This window comes from Mirounga angustirostris, unplaced genomic scaffold, assembly GCF_029215605.1.
Source record: "Mirounga angustirostris isolate CCGP_5_RB_7025 unplaced genomic scaffold, mMirAng1.0.hap1 SCAF_3, whole genome shotgun sequence".
Lineage (NCBI taxonomy): Eukaryota > Metazoa > Chordata > Mammalia > Carnivora > Phocidae > Mirounga > Mirounga angustirostris.
The window spans coordinates 158,975,423-158,991,678 of NW_026991711.1; positions in this window are offsets into that span (position 1 = coordinate 158,975,423).

Here is a 16,256-nt window from a genome sequence, read left to right on the forward strand (position 1 = left end):
TATGGGAAGGACATCACAAAATGAATCATGTCCATATCCAGGGAGAGAAAAACTTCCTGAAGAGTAAAAAAAAAAAAAAAAAAGGTAAAAAAAAAAAATCAAGTGAAAGTTAAGGCCAAGGGTATGTGCCATTTTTGCCAATGTGAGACTTGTAGAAATCACTTATCTAATACAGTTTTGCTTTTTCCAAAAGAAGACAATAGTTCTAGGTCTGTTTCATGCTTGGCTCGAATTCTTTATTATTCTTAATGCTGTGACATAATTTTCCATATGTTAGTGAAATACTCATGGTAACTTTCCTGAAGGACAGATAAAAATGAACAAGTTGAGGAATTCAGTGTTTCGTGGATTTGTCTTTCATATATAGGATGAATGTTATCCTTTTCTCTAATGCTTGAACCCTTTCTTGGTGTAAGTTACTCATCCTTGGAGGTCCCGCCTTTGAAATCCTTGAGAACTGTTCAGTGTATGAGTCATGTACATGATCTGATCACTTTACATGTTGACTCCTGTATGCCACCAGCTTATTTTTTCCTTGTCACTTATGCTTTAGTGAAGTATATACACCGCACAGAGTAAGCACTTGAGAAGTATTTGTGAATGAATTATTTTTCACTGAAGAGTGGAATGTTTATGCTTCTAATGATGAGCACATTCAATCGATAAGCATTCTTGAAGAAATATCTCCAAGTCCGTTTGAGGGCTTAGTACTTCCCGGGCAAAGGTCTTTGACGAGAATTTTCTCCTGGGAGACGAACATACTTTCTGTACATACAAAAAGTGTAGCTTGCCATCCTGATGGCACTCCTGCGTGAATCGTGTGTTCGTCCTAACAGTGAACATTTTCACTGTTTCTGTGTCAGTTGTCACTAATCAGTTATGCATCTGATGTGCAGATCCATCAGGGAATAGAATTTAAGTCATTTTGGCTTTAGCACATATGATATGCTCGTACAGGAGTTTACCAAAGCCCCTTCTGATACATTTTCAGAAGGGGACGTGCATATGTTATGGTACCTCTACGGCAGCAGGGACTGAACTAGCTGACAAGTGACAGGAGGTTTTTTCCCCTCTTTGGTATTTCACAAAAGTGTGCACAAATCATAACAAGTTGCCTCTCTCTCATAAGACAGGGAACATTTCCCTTAAAGCACACATGGCTATATGGTGTGTTTGTGTACATGAAAATTCATGCTGCTATCAATTTTAATTTTGCCATTTTTGTTGTTTTTAAATTACAGGTTTGAGGTTTTTGAAGAGGCATAAATAATTACTTTCGATTTCGTGTTGACTGATTTTTTTTTTTCTTACCTCTCTCACATTCTTAATGAAAAAGTAAAGTTCTTTGCCACTGGGAGAAACTATGATGTACAGGTGACCCATTTCCCCGGAGCTGTTGTTTTCCGTATTTGTCAAGAAAACTTGGTAAGTAGTAAACACCAACTGTTTGCTGGGAAGTCCTCCGCTAGACGATGCATGGCAGGCCGTGGTTCACAACATCTGTCTGCACCCTGACCCATGCTTCAAAGCAGGATTAATAGAGACAACGACACTAACCATGTGAGCCCTTGCTTTGCATTGTCTTAATTGGGTACTAAGCTCTGCAGTGTAAGGAATCCTTTGAAAACTGTTACAGGTGTATCCTCAGCCAAATGCGATTAAGGGGTCTGGCTGGTGGAGTGGTGAGGAAGTGTACTTCAGCATCAGCAAGAGCTGGGTTCAAATGTAGCCTTTAGCACTTTCAAGCTGTGGTTTGCCCTAGGTGTCAGGATCCTCATCTCTCAAACAGGGGTGCTATGGGGAGAGATCGATGTGAGAATCATTTACACAGAAAATCATTGGCACACAATGGATGTTTAACACATTTTGCTCCTTTGAGCTCCCTTTCCCCTGTGATCTCAGAGTAGTGAGAGACCCGATATAATTTTCTCTAGGTAAGCTCCAATCTAACTGTGTGTTTTGTCTTGTTTTATTTTAAGGTAAACTAAGATCATTAGTGAAGAGGTTCCTGGGCCCACAGAAGCTGACTATGGCTGTGACATCTAAGAGAAGTGCCAGTAAAATGATCTATTCCACATAGCTAGTGCATGCATTCTTAGAGAGGTGGTTTTTCTTTTTTGGGGGGTCAGCGAATGTGTTCTTTTTAAATTACTCAAACTTCCTATAATTATCTGAGACAGTGAGATGTACCCAAAGCACTTGAATGGTAGCTTTCAACCCTTAATGTTCCCTTAAATGGAGAGACACTCACTTAATCCCAAGGACTTCAAGGGACAGAAAGAGGGGAGGCTGAGGGGAGAATTTGCCCCGAGCCCTTTAATGATCCATTAATAATCTCAGGGCCCTGGGGTTAGAGGTGGTGTTATTCTTTCTAGAGAAAAGCCTGTTTGTACCTGTGTCCTACCCACATAGTATGTTATGATTATCTGTCATGAAGACAATGAGAGCAGTGTTACCAAACCTACCAGCGGTACTTGTTTAGACTTTACTGTCTGTACTGTAAAATAACCCGTGGGGACTGTCCCCCCATTAGTGTAGCCGTTCTTCCCCTTCATACCTTCTCTGTTGCTCACCTCGCTCTTCTCTGTGAGGATGAGGAGTGTGAATCCGAGCTTTTGAGATCTTGAGGAAGCATCTTCCTTTTTCTTTACATATGAAGTGGCTTCTTTTTCTGTTTATATCTTCATGTGAACATTCTGGATGGTAAGAATGACAGATTATTGGCTCAGTCACAATTTGCCTTACACATACCCTCACTGCCAATTTTATTAAAAAAAAGATGTCTTCCTTTATGGAAGAAATAAGCTTATCTTGGTTGTGGTTTAAAAAAAAATCACCCAAAAAACTGTTCCATGAACCAAAATCTTCCATAAAAGCAAATACACCTGATTTCTATTATAAGCCCCAGATGCCGGAGCCTGATTTAACCTGGTTCTTGCCCTACACTCTTATGTTGTAATCATGATTTCAGGATGGTCTCTAACCTAATGAGAGAGCGCTCTTTTGTGGCAAAATAATGATACTGATGACGGTAATAGTAATAATATCATCTTACAAGGGTGCTTTCCTTCCGTCTTCCAGCCTGAGCAGCGAGCCCGTAACAATGTTAGACAGAGAGATGATACCGCACACTCAATGTGGCCATGCGTTATTGCATCCTCAACAGGCTTAATTAACATAAACTTGTCCAACCTTCTTTTTGCAATGACTCTGAATGAGGATGATGAATAATTTGCTAAGACCCCAGAGGAGAAGACAGTGGGAAAATGAAGAATTTTAATTCAGGTGGTTTGGTCTCATTCTTGTGCTTATTTAATGAAACTCTATTGGGAAGCTTCTTTAAGCCACAAAATACAATTGAAAAAAGAAGAAATGTTAATTAAATTTCTGTATTATTTAAACAGTTTTATGGAGAACACCAGATTTAACTAGCTTATTCATGATTAGGAGTAATGGGGGTGGGGGGAATCTGTTATTTTGTGGTGTGTCTGTCTTCTTCAGAGGTCAATCTGATTTAGATAGAAAGATGATGTTAGCATTCTGGGGCAGATATCAGATTCCCGGGGGTAGCTTTTACTCTATGACCTTATTGTGCACTTAATGTGACTTTTATCAATGTGTCAGTGTACTGTCCCTTAACAGACTGTGGTGTTCAAGTAAACGGCAGTGATTCTGCGTTACAGTATGATTTAGGGTCTTATTCTAGTTCTCTTGAATCTAGGTAGAAATCTGAACTAAAATTTTCATTCTCAAAGTTTTAAAGACATCTTTATTTTCTAAAGAGACGATCATCTTGTAAATGATGATAAAGAGGAGAAAAGATATTTTAAAAAATATCATTTGGTTTGTATTGCATTAAGGGAAGCACATTTGAGATTACAGCATTTGCAGAGTTTGTTTTCATACAGCTTTAGGCCTCACTTCGTTAGGTACTTTAGGAACAGAGTAAGAGGGGATTTATGGTGAGAGAGGCGTTGAGCTTTAGATGGCAGTCATTGTACATACATTGTAGATTACTGTACTTTTCATCCTGGGTATGCACTGAGAAGTTAATATACTGCTATCACTCATACAAATAATGTTAAAACTCTTGTATCATTGGAGATTTATATGGCTTACTTATAAAATGAGATGGGATATTTTGGAGGACACACCATGCAATATTACGGGCTGACTGATGCATTAGGATAGACGGAAGATCTGTAAAAACATACTTTTCTGCTCAAGGCTATGCAGCATGCCAAGGGTGGGGTACTTGGCTCTAGTGGGTGCCGTGTGTCTTTAAGGCCCTAAAATGTTTAAGAGGTTTGAGAGTGATGATGTCATTAATTAATAACTGACTGCATGCTAATCAATACAATAGGTACACACTGTAATGGCTTATAAACATGATGGCTTTTTAATGGCCCATGTATAAATGTTAATTGATTTAAAACAAAAGGAAATTTCTGTCTATTGGGTCAATAGTTTATGGATTATGACTACCTTTTAGTTTGAGATTGCTAATGAATGTTCCTTCCTCACCCCTCCTCCTCTACCCACCTACCTCTTCTATGTTTTTTAATCAGGAATGCCTGTAAACAAGATATATCAGACCAATTATTGAGACTGGAATCCAATAACATTTTGTAAAGCCCCAAAGGCTTCTATAAGATGCCCCACTGGGGCTTCCCAATATATATCCTACAACATGGAATATACATGACTCTGTGGAAAGTGCTGTGTTCATTTCTTTCATAATATATTTTATACAGAAGATATAGGTCCAATAAATATGAAACCCTTGATAAGCTGTCAAGGATTTTGTATTTGAATTTTTTGATACTCAGTGTATAGAGTTAAGAGAGCTATCCTAAGTGACCTAAAAGATAAGGCTGTGGTATTTATTCTAACATCTAAATTAAGAATCAAATAGACTTAGAACAGATTTAACATCAGAAACAAGAATTGGCAGATGGAATTTTACCTAGGAGACTCCCATTGGCAAGCATGGCAGTAGCTCATAACAGACAGATGAAGACTTAGGAGTTGGTTGTCGTAATATAGCTTTGTGCTTAATAGAACAGGGGGTGTGTGGTGAATTCTTTATCATTCCAGACAGCAGTTATCGTTTCGTCTCCTCCTTCAACTGCCATGTGAGCATTTCCCCCCCCCCCCATTTTATTGCTCCATTCTTGGAGGTCTGTTTTGGAATGGTGCCAGTTATCTTTTCTTCATTTAGGCAAATTTTACATCAAAATGCTGATTTTATATATGAGGAAACTGGTGGCTTTGAATAGTATCCCCATCGCCTTTTATACGAATGTGCACAAAGTTTAAAAAGGCAAATGGTATTAGAATGGGTATTGTGAGAAACAGCAGTCCTCTGTCCAATTGCCTCTGACTTCCTACAGTTCTCACTCCTCAGAGGAGTACTGTCAACTCTTCTAGCTGACTTTTTTTCCTGGTGTTTATTTCCATATTTAAAACAACATTACATTACAGAGTCCTCCTTTTTCAGTTTTGAATATTATCTACTAATTTCTTTGTATGGAAGATAGGAATTTAGCACCTTTACATCATTCCCTCTACAACAATACCCTTGCTGAAAACTTCTTGGACAGGTTCAGTGTTTATATTTTTCTCCATATTATTAATATATATCCAAATTTCCATAAGTATAAATCTCCTCTTACTATGTACAAACATCTCAGGTAATCTGCCCGAGAACAGAAGGGAACATGAGACAAGGAGTCTCTTTTCGAAGGTGGCTCTGTGTGTGTATGTGTGTGTGTGTGTGTGTGTGTGTGTGTGTGTGGTTGGGGTAGGGCGTTAATCTTCACGGACAAACTGAAGAAGAGGGCTAGTGAAGGGGACTGAGGAGGAATGGTCAAAGATGTGGAAGGAAAACCAGGAGGAAATGGAAGACAAAGGAAAGAGTGTCAAGAAGGAGAGGGTAAACAAATGTCAAAAGCCACAGAGAAATAATGTAAGAGGAGGACAAAAAGGCATCTAGTGGTGGCGGCCAGGGTATTGGGGTCCAAAGCCTCAATGCAATGGGAAATAATAAGTAACTTTGTATTATTGACTTGAGGAGCTTGGTTCTGAAGTAAAGGAGAAAGAAGGCAAAAATAGCTAGATGTGGATAAAAAATTAAGTTTAAGTTTTGTTTGTTTGTTTTTGAAATTGGAAGACTTTAGCATGTTTCCAGGTGAAGGAGTAAATTGAAAATCTGTAGGTGACCAGCAGTCTTTTCCAATCACCCCTTTGACAATTGTATTATAATTTAATGGTAAGATTTTCCTATATATTGTACCCTATCATGTTTAATGGGCTGCTAGAAGAATTATCTTACTTTATCTATACACACACACACACACATGTTGACAACTGGCAGTTTGGAGGGGGAAATGCCCACTTCAGAGACTGGAGGCAAGACTCAAACATGTCCCCTCCTCCTAGTCCAGAGCCCTTCCCACCATTCTGCAGCTGCCCTTTGAGTCTCCTTTGCCTTGTGGTTGATCTTTGCTGTGAAGAATCTCCTCTATTCTTGCTTGTTCTGGCCTGGCTTATGTGTCCATCTGCCTGCTACTATCATTTCCTTCAAATCCACAGCTATATCATGTGTTGACTAACTTCATCACACCATGAAGCTGCTGTTACTATTCAAATCATACACAGATCCAGACATTTTGCAATGGAAAGAGATTCTCTCCAGTCTAGTAACCTATTTTGAGGACATATTTTCAAATGACTGTCACTAGAAACACCATTATCTTAAACGAAATGTGGACTTAGAGCCATACATCAGGATAGATAACAAAACCACTCTATGGAATTGGAATTTAACCTGGACACTGATGGTCTTTGGCTGCCAAACTCGACGTGCAAATCTCACTAGGAGTATATGTGCTTCTCATTTGATGGTTTTTATGACTTTGGTCAACCAGAGCTCCAAAGACTGGTTTATTAAATGGGTAGCAAAGGCAAGTGATGGTTTTCAGTTCTGCATTATCATTGAAAATATTTGGCGATGTGTAAGTTTCCTGGGTGCAGGATAGCACATTCCTCAATAATTCACTCAATCTACAAAAATGTCTTCAGAGTCTACTATTTTCCAAGAACTATGCCAGATGTATCCTGCATTTAAGGGGAGGGGGTGGTTTCAGTTTTATAAGAGAGACAGAAAAAAATCAGTGTATTATGAGAATGTCATATGATAAGGGCAAGATGTCTCCACTGTGAATATTGGACTATAGGATTGCTCTGGAATCCATCTAGGTGGCATGAGGAAGAAAGATGAGCTTAGAGGATGAGTAAGAAGAGTGAGAGTGACAGAGAAGGAAAAGAAGACTGCCAGGCAGAAGGAAAAATATGTGCAAAGGTTTAGAGGCACAAGCAAGCAATAGGAAGATTGGTGCATTGTAGGAGGAGTAAGCATGTCATATGTCTGGAGTTCAGGGTGCATGTGGAGAGTTTGGTGAGCAGGAATGCTAGGGAGCCTCCAGATTCTCAAAGGCCTTGCTTTTAAGGAGGTTGGATTTTAGGAGAATTTTGGAAATTCACAGCTGGGTTTTTGAGCAAAAGAGTCATGGAATGCCATCAGTCTTTTAGGAATACCAACACTGAATTAGAAAGAAGAGTGACTAGGGTCATGAGACCAGAAAGCCAGGTGACAAATTCTGCCCTGAGCTGAGATTATGGATGTGGATGAATAGGAGGGAAGATGAGAGAGACAATAAGAAGATAGAATCACTTGAGCTTCATGACCAATTTGGTGTAACATGGAGGAGAAGCCTTGTGAACGGTCACGCTGGCTTCTCAGTAATTCCTATTGTGAATTTTTAGAGCTAATGGTGCTGGGATGTGCTTTGTGGTAACCTGAATAGCTGGATTATACATGGGGAAGCATTCAAGAATTTCTGAATGACAGTGTTCAGTTAATGACAGTGTCCAGCTAAAATTTCTTAAATACAGTATATAAAAAATTCCCAAATATGAGTGTTATTTAGTGGCATCTTCAGCACTGTTGGGGACCTAGATTAAAAAATCTGGGGCACCTGGGTGGCTCGGCTGGTTAAACATCTGCCTTTGGCTCAGGCCATGATCCGAGGGTCCTGGGATGGAGCCCCGCTGAGCTGGGAGCCTGCTTTTCCCTCTCCTCCCCATTCGTGCTCTCTCTTGCTATCTCTGTCTCTCTCTCTCAAATAAATAAATAAAATCTTAAAAACAAATCCTAGGCCTCCATTTGTATTCTATGATTCATGATTAACCATATACAAATGCTAATGCAATTCTGAAATGAAAATGCTCTGAATTCTCAAGGATGCTCCTCCCCATGCTACAAAAAAGTGTGTAAAGTTGATATAAATATCGGGCATTTCCTTTCTTTTTCCAGGGATTATGTTTGATCCTAGAAATTTGAAAGTTTTCATAAATTATGAAACGTGAATACTTCAAACTCACTAAAAAAGCCAAAGAAACCTCACTTTTTTGACACTAGCCAGTTGGCTTTGGTATCCTGAGAACTGACCTGGACAGGTCTGTTTGGTCTTTGCATCTTTGAGAGTAGAATGGCTTTTACATTTTTTTAAAGGGGAAAGTATTTACCTTTGTGTTTGCAAACTTCATAAATGTTCACTGCGAACAATAGAGAAACAAAAGAAAAATATATAAAATAAAAAATCAAAAGTGCCATAGAGTCTACCATGATTCCATCACTGGAAACAATGGTTAAAGTTTCGGGGATATCTTCCAGATAAACACGCATGTATTTTTTAATGCTATCATTTAACACATAGTTTCTGTAATCTGCCTTTTTCAATTACCGATATCATGAACATGTTTCCATGTAAGTATATAAGTAGCTTTCCTTTGTATTATTTTACGTATATTTAATTTCTTCATCGAGTTCCTTCTTAGTTTTTCCCCTAAATTTTCAACTGTGTTGCTATGAATATCCTGGTACATAGTTATTTATTTATTATTTTTTCCATTCCTTCATTTAAATAAATTTCTAAAGTAGAACTGTTGCTTCAAAGTTTGCATATATTTTAAATTTGGGTAAATATTTTCAAGTTAACACCTCAAGTTGCGCTAAGCACTTTTCTCCACATACTGTTACCTACCTTAGTGTAATCAACTTTTGATTTTTCTTTCTCTAGGAATTAGGAAAAACAAAACAAAACATAGCTACTTTAACTTGGATAACTTCTTTTTAATGATGCTATTTATCTGATGTTTATCGTTCTTTTACATATTCTCTTTTACAAGTTACTTGTTAAAGTTCTTTGCTAAATTTTCTGTTGTGATCCATTTGTTTATTGATTATGAAAAGCTCTTCATATGTTAAAGTCAAACTTCTCCTTACAACTTACGATTTAGAGATTTGCTAAGAGAGGCTTCTCCTTCCTCAAGATTATAAGTAGAGTAAGTTTTCATTAAAGCCAAAAAACCTAGGGATAAAAGATCATGTGAAGAACTAAAAAATAATTACAGAGCTTACTAATAGAAAACATAGGCAATTGCAAATGACTGTGGGATGGCCTTTAATGAAAGGAGAAACTTGTTTAATTTCACAATAAAATGGAAATAAGGACTAGGCTACAAATTGTACAAGGGTGGGGAGATCTGTCTTGTTCTATGCTGTGTCCCCCTGTGGCAGCACCTAGAACACAGAAGTTGCTTAATAATATTTTTGGAATGAATTAAAGAATGCATGCATCCAAGCTTACATGAATGAGTACATGAAACTTGAATTAGGAAATACTAAAAATCAGTATTTTTTCTATAAGCACCGAGAAGAGAGAGAACACTAATGTCAACTTTCACTATCACTGGGAAACTGGTAATTTAAGCTTTAAAATCCATTTGTTTATTGAGACTTTTTTTCTTGACTTAAGATCCCAAATTTTACTAATATTTGTTAGGACATTAAATTTGTGTCCTTTATAAACTATAGTGTTAGTCTTTGAGTAATATAATGCTGAGGAGGATAAGAGAATTAAAAAAGAATCAACACTATATTAGAGAATCAAGTTAAAACTGGGCTGACATTAGAATATTCATTATTTTGTGCTTTATCCTCAAATGAATGACAAAAGACATTTTGGAATCTTTTTCATTTGGGACTCTTGAAGAAATTCCAAGGTCTGACAAAATGTAAAGTATACTGGGAAAAGTGTAAGAGATAATCTAAAGAATTAACCTCCATTAAAAAAAGATAGGAGAGTGACTTTTTGTTTTCATTGTAACCAATTGTTTGATCATTTTAAGGTTGGGTTAGTATACTAATGCCTAAATTCTGAGTTCCAGTTTATGGAATAATACAATAACCTTCCCCCCCCTTTTTTAATAATTGAGATACTTTCTTGGATGATTAAAAATAGATTTTTATAAGTTGTGTTCTGTAGCATTTTTTCCCTGAAAGAATAATTCTTTTTTATTAGTGTAATAGCTAATTTTAATTCCATGTCACACAAACCCCCTTAACTTTATATGGTATTTTATATAGTAATGTTTATTTCCTATACAAACTCTCTAGGATCTTTTATCTGTTTTATATCCCATTGAATTCTCCCTGAAACTGCACTAGTTTACAATAATTTTATTACTTTATTAATTAAACGTTTTCCAACAAGCTAGCTATGGCATTTCTTATCATCAAGGGTTCCATTAGTTTTTAATGGTGTGAGACAAAATTACCATTTACCCACATGCAATTTAAGAAGCATCATTAACATAGGAAAAGCACCAGGTGGGATTTCTAATAGTTACTGTTTCTCATTTTTGTTTTTATTTAAAAGGAATAACTGGTTTTGACATTTTTTCTTTTTTTTTGCTGCTATATTGCCAAATCTTCACTTGGATTTTATGATCGAGATAATTTAAAATAATGTTCTTCTATCTCCTTAGGCACTATTCAACAGTATTTCACTGATGTGCACACAGCTCCAGTCTAGCACTTTTCCCAAACAGTTGGGTGACTGTTGTCAGTGCAGACAACAGAACAAAGAGAGTCCCGTGTGGACTCAGGCAGAGGGTGCAGCTGAGGGTGTGGGCAGGGCCAGAGGGGCGGCCACAGACCTGCCTCTGCTATCAGGGAAGCTGGAGCACTGGGATGGAAAAGATCTAGGGGGTCTTGAAAAACCACAAGAAATCCTGGGACTCTTGTAAGGAGGACACTCATTTTTCTTTCCTGCAGATCATATGAACTCTTGGGAAGAGGTCACCTGTCATAGGATAGGTAATGCTTGCCCTCTTGGAGATGGAAAGTATCCATTCCTATAAAATAAATGTAAGAGAACCAATCAGGATTACTCAGGCTTTGAAGTTGGTAACAACATGGATACTTTCAGAAGATTGAGAACATGCAGCTATCTTGCAATTCAATGTATTGTAAAGCATATAGAACATGTTACAGACCCCTACTTCTTATAAAACCTAACTAGAAGTGGACGTTTATTCAAGTCTTCAGCAAAATGCCCGTCGGCTATTAACAAAAGGCAAAACTAAAACTAGATGTACCAAAAGAGGTGTTATGAAGCCAGTTTGGGCAATCATTTCAGATTTTGCTTTTATTGGATAGTTACTATTCTAGAATATAAAGGAATTAGAATAGTAGAGGAAAATCAGAATTTTACAAAGACAGGGTTTGGGAAAAATCTAAACTCTTTGACACAAAATAGATAAAATTTAGTGAAACTAACCAGGATTCCAAGATATTTTTCATCAAAGAGTGGAATGTATTCAAGAATAATGTACTTGTTTGACTCAGGAAAGCCGAATTAAAACATCTTTAATCATCTCCTAAAAAATGTTTTATAAATCTTATTACCTGAATAATCTCTTGATAAATGAAAAGTGTTGGCTTGATACCTAGTCTGTATGTCCTTTCTTTTGAGTGCTTTGTAAATGAATAGATGTACGTTAGTACATTATAGGGGTGTGTAGTTTATTTATAGAGTGGTCTGCTCTGCAGGATTTTTATATAAAAGTATTAAATGTCATTCAATTTGATAAATATTTATTGATCACTTATTATAGGTTTATCATATGATATATATTGTATTTTGGTTAGCCCACTACATTGCGTGACAAATTTTTGTTTCATTGCAAAGAGAATTGCTGTAATAGAGGAGTATTAAGAAAAAAAGTAGAGCGGAAAAAATATGAATGAAGTAAAGTCTTCTAAACGTGGAAGTTCTGACACCTAAGAAGAAATAGTTTACTTCCTAAGATTAACATATTTTATATCAAGCCAATTCTACACTTCCCACTTATATCAATCCACATTTTTAGTTAATTGCCCAGTAAATATGTGTCTGGATACAGAAAATACTTAGGCTCATTCATAGCAGTATTGTATGGGTGGCTGTTTTTTCTTTGTCTGCACAATGATCATGTGCTAGATCAATTCTATATTTGTGTTGCCTACAAAAGAGAAAAATCAACAAATTTATTGATGAGCTTCTGTGTTGCATTTACTCCTCTAGAGTAGTGTTCCTCTATTTTGAACTTGACCTAAATCAGTTATTAAATTTTAAGCAAGTCACTCTATCACTTTGAATGAGAGATGTTATTTGGATCGATTGCTTTTAGCATTGGTATATAGGAAGACTCCAAAAATTTTTCTCTGAAACGATTAAATGATTACATAATTTACTGGGTAAATTGTCGTTTATTTGGGATGACACTTACTAACACTAGATTTCCAGGGATCTGGTAAAGCATTTTTGGTGCTGCTGGATTCCTAGCATTTGCTCTATTTCCATTCAGTGTGCTTTTATTGTGCTTGAAGCTGACAGAAAATTGCTGTAGCCAATCACCAGAAAGTGCTTATTTTTTTATGATGTTTTATTTTCATTGCTCAACATTAACATAATGAAACTTTAGATTTTTCTATTAAAACAATGCAGTACATGTGAAGTGTCATGATGAATGACAATTTCTTGTGATATACATTTTGGCGCTTGTAAAATAAAGATTGACATTAGAGCTTCCTGGATTGGATACTCTCCAATTTTATTTAGAGGCTATATAAAAGGCGAATGCATATCACACACACACGTGCACGTGCACGCACACACACACACATAATATTCCTAACCAGAAGAAAAGTAATGCAAATTATTTATTGGAGCATTGTTATTTCTATAAATATTATTATTCAGCATATATGAATGTGACAGAAGGAATTTTTTTGGAAGTAGTGAGCCATTGAGAAAATTTCTTAATTTTCTTTTGTGTGGATAGCATAAAATTGGTGAACTTAAAAAAATCCAGTTCTTGCATGTACCTATAATGAGTTTTGACTGCTTTTGTTTTGAATCGTTTTTCATAAAATGGCACAGAAATGAAGATATCTACAATGGCAAGAGAAGACATGTGATGAAAGTCTGAAATTAAAATCCAGACTGGGTGGGACACGTACCACAATCACTCAGTGGCGTAAGTCAGAGATCCAAGTCTCAGACAATTGAGAGAAGAGAATTGGGTCAGAGGGCTGCTTCCACTTTGCTATTGTGTACTGTGCACTCTCCAGAGCTGGGCACATTCTGGGGAAGAAAAATAGCAAAGTGGTTTAGATGCAAAGGATTTTGGCGTCAGATACCTTTTATTTCCTGTCTTGTCTCCAAGTGATCTTGGGCAAGTCACTTCATCTCTCTCAGGACTGGTTAGGTTTTCTCAACTGAAAAAGGAGAGGGTTGGATGGTTTTAAGAGGCAGATGGGATGAAGCAGTAAAAGCTCTGACCACAATGTTTGGCACCCTGTGCAGGTCCATAAATAGTTAACCATCCTACCCATCATGTTTGTGTCGCTTCTACTTGCCGCAGAGACGTAGTGACCCATGAGGTGGCTTGATTCGTGACAAATATTTCTTTATTGAATTTAATTGAATAGCCAGGATTTTGGTAATTAAAGGAACTATTCTTAGAAATAATAGCTGACATTTATGAGCATTTACTATGTGCCTGGCATAGTGCTGGGCATGGATGTCTTGGTGTATGTGTGTGCACATGGATGTGCGTGTGCGCGTGCGTGCGCACACACACGCACACACACAGAGTCTCATTTTATTCTCTCCAAACATCTATGAAGTAGGTACAACTTTATTACTATGTTAAAGAGGAGGAAATGGAGGCCAGGGAGCTTCAGTCTCTAGTCCAGCATCTCTCCCTTATTAAGTGATGGCAGTGGGAGGCACATCTAGGTAGTCCCAGAGCTCACATATTTAACACTAGGAAGAAAGTTGTAGACTGAATGTCAAATGAACACAAATAATTCCCTCCAGTGATGAGTCACAAGAAATGTAGAGCACTGAGAAAGAAGAACCAACAACAGAAACAAAACAAAACAAAACACAGAAATTGGTGCTTTAGAAAGTAAGATCATTTTCAGAGGTGAACGGACAGGAGATAGTCTCACCATTTAAAAAATACGTTTGCAATGGCCATGATTTAGATTTGTTGAAGGTTTTCTTCTTTGGGGCTCAGTTTTCTCAGTCGGAAGTGAGCTTGTCGGAAAAATGAACTCTCAGTTTCTTTCTGTGGTTCTAACCTACTTTTTTTTCTTCATGAGTTCTAATCAGCTACAAATAACATTTCCCACTTCTCCATGTGTCACTCAGAGGGGGTCCCATCTAATGTCTGGTCACCTCTCATTACATTCAGAACTGTAAGTTGACAACTGACTCCACTGCCTGTCAGTTTGCCAACATGTCAAGGGGCGGTGGTGTTGGTGGTGGTACAGAGGGAAAGAAACTGGGAAACATGATGACCAAGGGGCTCTCTTATTAGCAGTGGAAGCAAATAGTGACATAATGTGGGCAGAATTCTCTCTCACACATAAACACATCTGTGAGTATCCAACAAAGAAATCCATGTATGTAAACAGAATCTAGTTCCATTTAATATTTTAAGCCAGTAACCTAACTTTTTTCCTTAAAATTCTGTGTTTCATGCTACCAGGGAATGAAAGGTGGGCTAAAACAGTCGTTTAGCCTTATCTGAATGGTTAGGTGAAGTGTCTGTCCAGAAGAAGTATGGTCATCAAAATCTTGTTCATCGAAGTAGTCTATTATTTCAACTTTAACAGCATTATCAACAAAAAGACATTTTATTTTGCCTACTCTAGTGCAGTAGGAGATGTAGACACAGCGATGAACTGTATGAACATGGAACTTGGAGGTAGGAGCAAGACATATCAGGCGGGGCGCCTGGGTGGCTCAGTTGGTTAAGCGACTGCTTTCGGCTCAGGTCATGATCCTGGAGTCCCTGGATCGAGTCCCTCATTGGGCTCCCTGCTCGGCAGGGAGCCTGCTTCTGCCTCTGACCCTCCCCCCTCTCATGTGCTCTCTCTCTCTCTCATTCTCTCTGTCTCAAATAAATTAAAAAAAAAAAAGACGTATCAGGCGTTCTGAGCGAGTCATCTGACAGGTAGGCGATGTGGTTGAGTGGACCAAGGATCAGTCAACTGGGCTTCTAGGTCTGACTGCAGCCCTCAGTAGCATTGCTAAGCTGTCGTTTCCTGCTCCCAACATGGTGATAATTCTTGACACAGGCTATGAAGTTCCACATGGCATCACGGGGCTGTTGCAAAGAGTGAGATGATCTCATGGAAGCCCTTTGGGAGCAATAAATCACAGATGTGAGGTAGTTCTGTGACTGACTTCATTGTGAGAGGGCCTAGATGAAGGCAGTCTTACACGATGATAGCAGCCTTGCCAAAACAAAATCTGCAGAAAAGCAAGGATAAGTATTTGCAGAGGTCCATGGACATAAATAACAAAACAAGGAGGCAGGGTGTGCCGGAACTTAAGTGCTGGAGAGGTTATATGGTATTAAAGAGAAAAGTCAGCAATGGAGTCAGCCACGGTCAGTTTTGGTATCTACTAAGTTATCTTAACATTTTCGTAGCTTGGAACTGTGAAGGATGAACTGGTTAATAGAATTTTGGAAAATAGAAACTTAGAAAACACAGTTACACCAGAAAACTTTGGACATTTTAAGTACCTGAAATTTTAAATGCATGCCTAAAACCATGTACTTGTCCCAGTTGCCATAAATATTGCTTTATGGTAGAAATAACCCTAGACAATTTTGGTGTCTTGTTTGTCTCTTGAATGGCTGTCTTAAGTAATCAAAGTCAGGTACATATATTAGCTCATCTCAATGGTGAACATTACTGGTCAAGTACCTTCGAAAATATTAATCAAAGTGCCAAAGTGACTTTACAGCAGGGTTTTTCAACATCACCATTGTCAATATTTTGGACC